This window comes from Eschrichtius robustus, chromosome 12 (genome assembly GCF_028021215.1).
Source record: "Eschrichtius robustus isolate mEscRob2 chromosome 12, mEscRob2.pri, whole genome shotgun sequence".
Taxonomy (NCBI): domain Eukaryota; kingdom Metazoa; phylum Chordata; class Mammalia; order Artiodactyla; family Eschrichtiidae; genus Eschrichtius; species Eschrichtius robustus.
In genome coordinates, this window is record NC_090835.1 from 52,626,854 (window position 1) to 52,633,528 (window position 6,675).

Consider the following 6,675-nt stretch of genomic DNA (forward strand, 5'->3'; position numbering starts at 1 on the left):
CTTCTTCAAAGCACTGCACATCTCCACAGGCAGGTATATCAGGATGAGCAATCAGCTGCTCACCTCACTTGTGAGCCCTGCTTTTTAGATTCTCTCTCTGCGGTTCATTAGTCAGTTTTCCTTAATCACAAGGTCTCCCTCTTTTTATTTTTCTAAAATGGAGGATATTGATTGTTTCGGCAGAATATGAAAATAATGCATGTTTGCTTAAAGAAATAAAGAAGCCCTGAAATTATAAAGCATAATTCTTCCCTCTATAAAAATGGCTAACATCAATAATATCTCAATAAATCTGGAAACATTTTAAATGACTAATAGTTTGGGGTTGAAGTTTGAGGTTTATCCTTCCAGGTTTTTAAAACGCACTTAAGGGAATTCCCTGGTGGTCCAGTAGTTAGTGGTTAGGACTCAAAGCTATCACTGCCGGGGCCCAGGTTCGATCCCTCAAGCCATAAAAAAAAAAAAAAAAAAAAAGAAGCACTTAATATACATCATGAACATTTCTGCATGGTAGTAAGTTTATAGCTGGACATCATTCTTTTTAATGGCATATTCCATAATATGGATATGCATTAATTAATTAAGTTTTATTATTAAATGTTTTAACCATACAGAAAAGTACTAAGAATAATGTAATAAACATCCATGTGCCACTTAATCATCAGAAAAAAAGTTCAGTCGTGTATACATATTTTCTCCAGTTTGTCATTTGTCTTCTGATTTTTCTTTTGGTGATGTTTCGTCATGTATACTTTTGTATTCACATAGATGAATTTATTACTCATTTCTTTTATGGCTTCTGAATTTTGAGAATGTTCTTGCCTGTGCCAAAATTCTGAAGAAATTCTCCCATGTTTCCATTTAGAACTTTTATTGTTCCAACTTCTACACTTAAATATTTTATCTATTTGTAATTTAACCATGTATGGTGTGAGGTATGAATCAAGCTTCATATTTTTCCCAGATGATGGTCCACTTTGGTCTACTCCTTAAATAAACAATTCATTGTATCCCTCCTTTGATTTAAGATGCCATCTTTTTTTTTTAATTGAAGTATAGTTGATTTACAATATTGTTAGTTTCAGGTGTACAGCAAAGTGATTCAGTTATATATATATAAACATTCTTTTTTAGAAGACGTGGTATATATGTATTATATATATATAATGTGATATCACTCAGCCACAAAAAAGAATGAAATCTTGTCATTTGTGACAACATGGATGAACCTAGAAGGCATTATGCTAAGTGAAATAAGTCAGACAGAGAAGGACAAATACTGTATGTTATCACTTACAGGTGGAATCTAAAAAACAAAATAAATGAACAAAAACAAAACAAATGAACAAATGTAAAAAAAAAACCACACTGTCATAGATACAGAGAACAAACAGGTGGATGTCAGAAGGGAGGGGGTGGCAGATGAGTAACATAGGTGAGGGAGTTTAAGAGGTACATCTTTCTAGTTACAAAATAAATGAGTAACAGGTATGAAATGTACAGGGTGGGAAATATATCCAATAATTATGTAATATCTTTGGTGACATTTTTTCTTTTTCTTTTATTTCATATCTATATGAGATGATGGATGCTCACTAAACTTACGTGATGATCATTTCATGATGCATGTAAGTCAAATCATTATGCTGTGCACCTTAAACTTATACAGTGCTGTGTGCCAATTATATGTCAATAAAACTGGAAGAGGAAAAAAAATAAAATTATGAAGAAAGTACAGAGAGTTCCTATATACCCCATATTCCATTTCCCCTATTACCAATATCTTACCTTAGCATGATGCATTTGTTATACTTGATGAACCAATATTGATGCATTATTATCAACTAATGTCCACATTTTATTCAGATGACCTTAGTTTTTAGCTAATGTCCTTTTCTGATCCACAACTAACTACATTTAATTGTCATGTCTCCTGAGGCTCCTCCTGGCTGGAACAGCTTCTCAGACTTTCCTTGTTTTTGCTGATGTTCACAGTTTTGAGAGGTACTGGTCAGATACTTTGCAGAATGTCCCTCTTTTCCAGTTTTTATACCTCTAATTTATTCCGCTTACAGCAAGGAGCTAGTATCTCCAGCACGATGGCGTGTAGCAGTGATGATAGCAGGCATTCTTGTTGTCTTTTGCTTTTAGCTAAAATACCTCAGGAGTGCCCTGTTAAGCATTTTGAACTGAGATAAATATATTTGATCATGGTAATAAAATATTATATTCCTATACTTCTGTAGTATTCCTATCCTGGTTATAGTCAATATTATTTTTCTTAGTGTCTATCTTTGAATTGTTTTTTTTTTAATTAATTACTTTATTGTTTGTTTTTATTTTGGGCTGTTTTGGGTTGAGCTTCTCATTGTTGTGGCTTCTCTTGTTGCGGAGCGCAGGCTTCAGTAGTTGTGGCACGTGGGCTCAGTAGTTGTGGCTTGCGGGCTCTTGAGTACAGGCTCAGTAGTTGTGGCACACAGGCTTAGTTGCTCCGCAGCATGTGGGATCTTCCCGGACCAGGGCTCGAAACCGTGTCCCCTTCATTGGCCGGCAGATTCTTAACCACTGCGCCACCAGGGAAGCCCTATCTTTGAATTGTTAAATATGATTATATTTGTATTTGTGTGTGTGTGTGTGTGTGTGTGTGTGTTTGGGGCAGGGTGTTGGTAATTTTCCAGGAGGCAAGCTGTTTTCACAACCCAATGACTCTCTTTTACTGCCACAGAGAGAGATTGCCTCCTGCAAATCTGAAATTTAACAAATCTGCCTCGTCTGCTCTTCTGAACCAAACTGGGACTCGGAGGGCTTCTGACTGAAGCCCTTCTCCTGGAGGTGTGCCCCTCCCTTTGGGAAGTGGATTCTTTCAGTGCTTTGTGAGGTCCGTCACTGCTGCACCCTCTCCCCACCCTTCTCTTCACCTTTCCCCACAATTTGTGCCTGATGTCGGCTGCTTTTAGCAGACCTTTCATATATTTCGGAGTCTGAAAAGTATCTCTCTCTCCAAGTTTGACTGAAAATGGAGTTCGTGGGTTTTTTCATTCTTTCTTCTTGCTGTTATTTTACAATTTCCCAGAGAAGATGAAAATGCAGACTTCTGCAGCTCTGTTCATACCAAAAGTCTTAATGAAGTCATTTTTGACCCAAAGACCACAAACTAATTTCTGGAACTGGGAGGCAATTCAATCAACCTTTGAACTCTGTCACACAAAGTTTTATTAGAAACATAATGGGGATTTTGGAGAGAGGACTGGTGAACTTTGTGTAGTGAAATAGAAACTTGAATTGCTAGCATAGAGGACTTAATTAAGAGATAAGGAAATTCACTCATTCACGAAAAAATAATTGAACAACTGCTCTGTGCTAGGCATTTTACTAAGCAGTGAGGTGATGATTATTGTTCGTAGGGTTTGTCTAATTCATCATTAGAATATTGTTTCCCCTGAACTCAGTTGCTTGGGGATAATAAAACCAACCTTATCTACTTTAAGAAGAGGCTGAAATGAGTTTCAATATATGAAAACAGTTGGTGGAGTTCTGATATTCTGAAAGGGGAATTTGGAGCCATTATAAGCTTTTAAGGAGTGAAGTATTTTATTTTTATTTTTATTGAAATTAGTTGATTTACAGTGTTGTCCTGGTTTCTGGTGTACAGCAAAGTGATTCAGTTATACATATATGTATCTGTTCTTGTTCTGATTCTTTTCCATTATAGGTTATTACAAGGTATTGAACATAGTTCCCTGTGCTACAGAGTAGGTCCTTGTTGGTTATCTATTTTATATATAATAGTGTGTATATTTGGATCCCAAGCTCCTAACTTATCCCTTCCCCCCTTCCCCTTTGGTAAACGTAAGTTTGTCTTCTATGTCTGTGAGTCTATTTCTGTTTTATAAATAAGTTCATTTGTATCATTTTTTTAGATTCCACATGTTGCTGCCGATGGCATTATTTTTTTTTTTTTTTGGTGGCTGATTAATATTCCATTGTACATATGTACCACATCTTCTTTATCCATTCATCTGTTGATGGACACTCAGGTTGCTTCCATGTCTTGTCTATTGTAAATAGTGCTGCTGTGAACATTGGGCTGCATGTGTCTTTTTGAGTTAGAGTTTTCTCCAGATACATGCTCAGGAGTGGGATTGCTGGATCATATGGTAGCTCTATTTTTAGTTTTTCAAAGAACCTCCATACTATTTTCCATAGTGGCTACACCAATTTACATTCTCACCAACAGTGTAGGAGGGTTCCCTTTTCTCCACGACCTCCCTAGCATTTTTTTTTTTTTTGATTTGTTGTTGTTGTTGCTGTTGGCTGGGCCACGTGGCTTGTGGGATCTTAGTTCCTTGACCAGGGATTGAACCCAGGCCCTTGGCAGTGAAAGCACGGAGTCCTAACCACTGGACCTCCAGGGAATTCCCTCCAGCATTTATTATTTGTAGACTTTTTGATGATGGCCATTCAGGAGTAAAGTATTGTGACCACAGAAATGGGTGGAGCTTGTGTCTGGTTCATTTGAGCCCAGGAAGCCACCGACCGGTACAGAACAGAGGACGTCAGGTGGCCACAACATGGCCAAGGGTAGAGTTGGCCTATGACTATAATAAAACAGAGTGTAGGGACAATGCCTCAGGGCTTGAGGCAGGCAAATTTTGGCAGCAAAGGTGAGGTTGACTAATGGAATTGCATGAACCAAGAGTCAAATGGGGGCCAGAAGGCAATGAATGGACAGCCCTGATGCAAACTCAGTGCTTCCTCATTTTCCCACAATGGAAATGGGGTCAATTTCCATTTATATTAGGTGCTGATCCAGAAGTCCCCATTTTAGACCTGAGTTCCTGGAAACAGACTCTGAAACCCTGAGATTAGCATACAGGAGGTTTAATGGGGAGTCCTCTTGGGAACAACACCTGTAAGGGCATGAAGAAAGCAGGAGTGGGCAGTAGGAAAAGTTGGTCCACAATGTAGCTGCAACAGAGGCCCCAGCTAATCTTATGGGGAGCTCTGCAGTTGTAATGGCCTATCAGCGTTGTCCCAAATTAAAGCAAGGGGGCAAGTGTCTCTTTCTCCTCAGTATCCAGGTGCTGGATATGAGCTGGCCCAGGAAGGACAGCCCTGAAAGGAGACCAGCTGAGAGCCCCAGATGTCAGGGCTCCTGGTAGATGGTGCAGTGAGCGGCCCTCCATCCCGCATGGGGTGTGTGGACGGCATCCCACAGCACCCACTGACAGTCTCCTCCAGCCCAATGAAGGATGGCCACTGGCTCAGGAGCTCAAAACTGCTGCCTCTTAGGTCTGTAATTTTTCTTTTGTCTCATCTTTTCCTACTTTGCTCCTCTCCCCCACCTGCAACGTTCACTTTAACTACAAAAACCTGCTCATGGTCTTCCCTGGTGGCGCAGTGGTTAAGAATCCTCCTGCCAATGCAGGGGACACGGGTTCGAGCCCTGGTCTGGGAAGATCCCACATGCCGCGGAGCAACAAAGCCCGTGAGCCACAACTACTGAGCCTGCGCGTCTGGAGCCTGTGCTCTGCAACAAGAGAGGCCGCGATAGTGAGAGGCCCGCGCACCGCGATGAAGAGTGGCCCCCGCTCGCCGCAACTAGAGAAAGCCCGCGCACAGAAACGAAGACCTAACACGCCAAAAATAAATAAATTAATTTTAAAAAAAAAAGAATCAGATTTATATAAAAGAAAAAAACCTACTCACCACTACCTGACCACACAGTGTGCTCTTGACACCACACCTGCCTTTTCATGTGTGATTTCATCAGCATAGACTGTCCTTCCTCCCTTCCATTCATCCAAATCATGCTCTACTTATAAAGCCGACTACAAAAGCTACTTATATTATGAAATTTGACATTGAATCGATTTCTCCTTCATCTGGGGTCCTGAAGCATTTTGTTTGTGACTTTGTTATCCTATCTGTCCTGCTTGCACTATAGTCGATCTTGTGCTTGTGTTTTCCCTACTCAGATTATAAATTCCATACATGCAGAGCTCACTCCTTTATCCTATGTTCTATCCATTACCTAGCATCCGGTTTGGCACAAAACAGACTCTCAACAAATAGGAATTAATTGCATCAACTGTCCCAAAGTGTTATGAGAGTTTCTTAGGAATAACCTACTTAAAGATCTGAAGACCTTTGGCCATCACCCTGTATTCTTCCTTCTCATGGGAAGCAGGTAACACATCTATTTAATAGAATTTGAGTACCAACTACGGGACAGATCCTGACAGGGCTATTTCTTATTATTCTTTTTGTTGTTGTTGTTGTTGTTGAGGTAAAATTCACATACTATAAAACTAATCATTTAAAAATGTGCAATTCAGTAGCATTTAGTACATTCACAATGCTATGCAGCCATCACCTCTATCTAGTTCCAAAACATTTACATCACCTCCAAAGCAAACCTGCTTCTTTTGTTCTTAAAGAAATTACACCTAGCCTGTGTTCCCCAGAAGCGAGGCATGTTGCAGCAAGAAAAGGATGGGTCTAATGTCTGAAAACTTATTGTTAAACCCACCTGAAAAAGGGCTTCTGTTGTGAGCGGCACACGTAGGGCAGCTTGCTTGTTCTTTGTGCGGAATCGACATCAAGAGATTTTGGAAGCATAATTTTTTGGTACTTGGGCAGCTGGTGATCATTGGTCCTGATGCCCTCAAAAAA

At 39.8% G+C, this 6,675-nt stretch overlaps 1 non-coding gene across 1 annotated transcript; it reads left to right on the forward strand.

The window, feature by feature from the left end:
- Positions 1-6,535: 6,535 nt before the first annotated feature.
- Positions 6,536-6,669, forward strand: LOC137774326 (U11 spliceosomal RNA). The gene has a single exon (XR_011075851.1). It is a non-coding gene; the product is annotated as a U11 spliceosomal RNA (small nuclear RNA).
- The last annotated feature ends 6 nt before the right edge of the window (positions 6,670-6,675 follow it).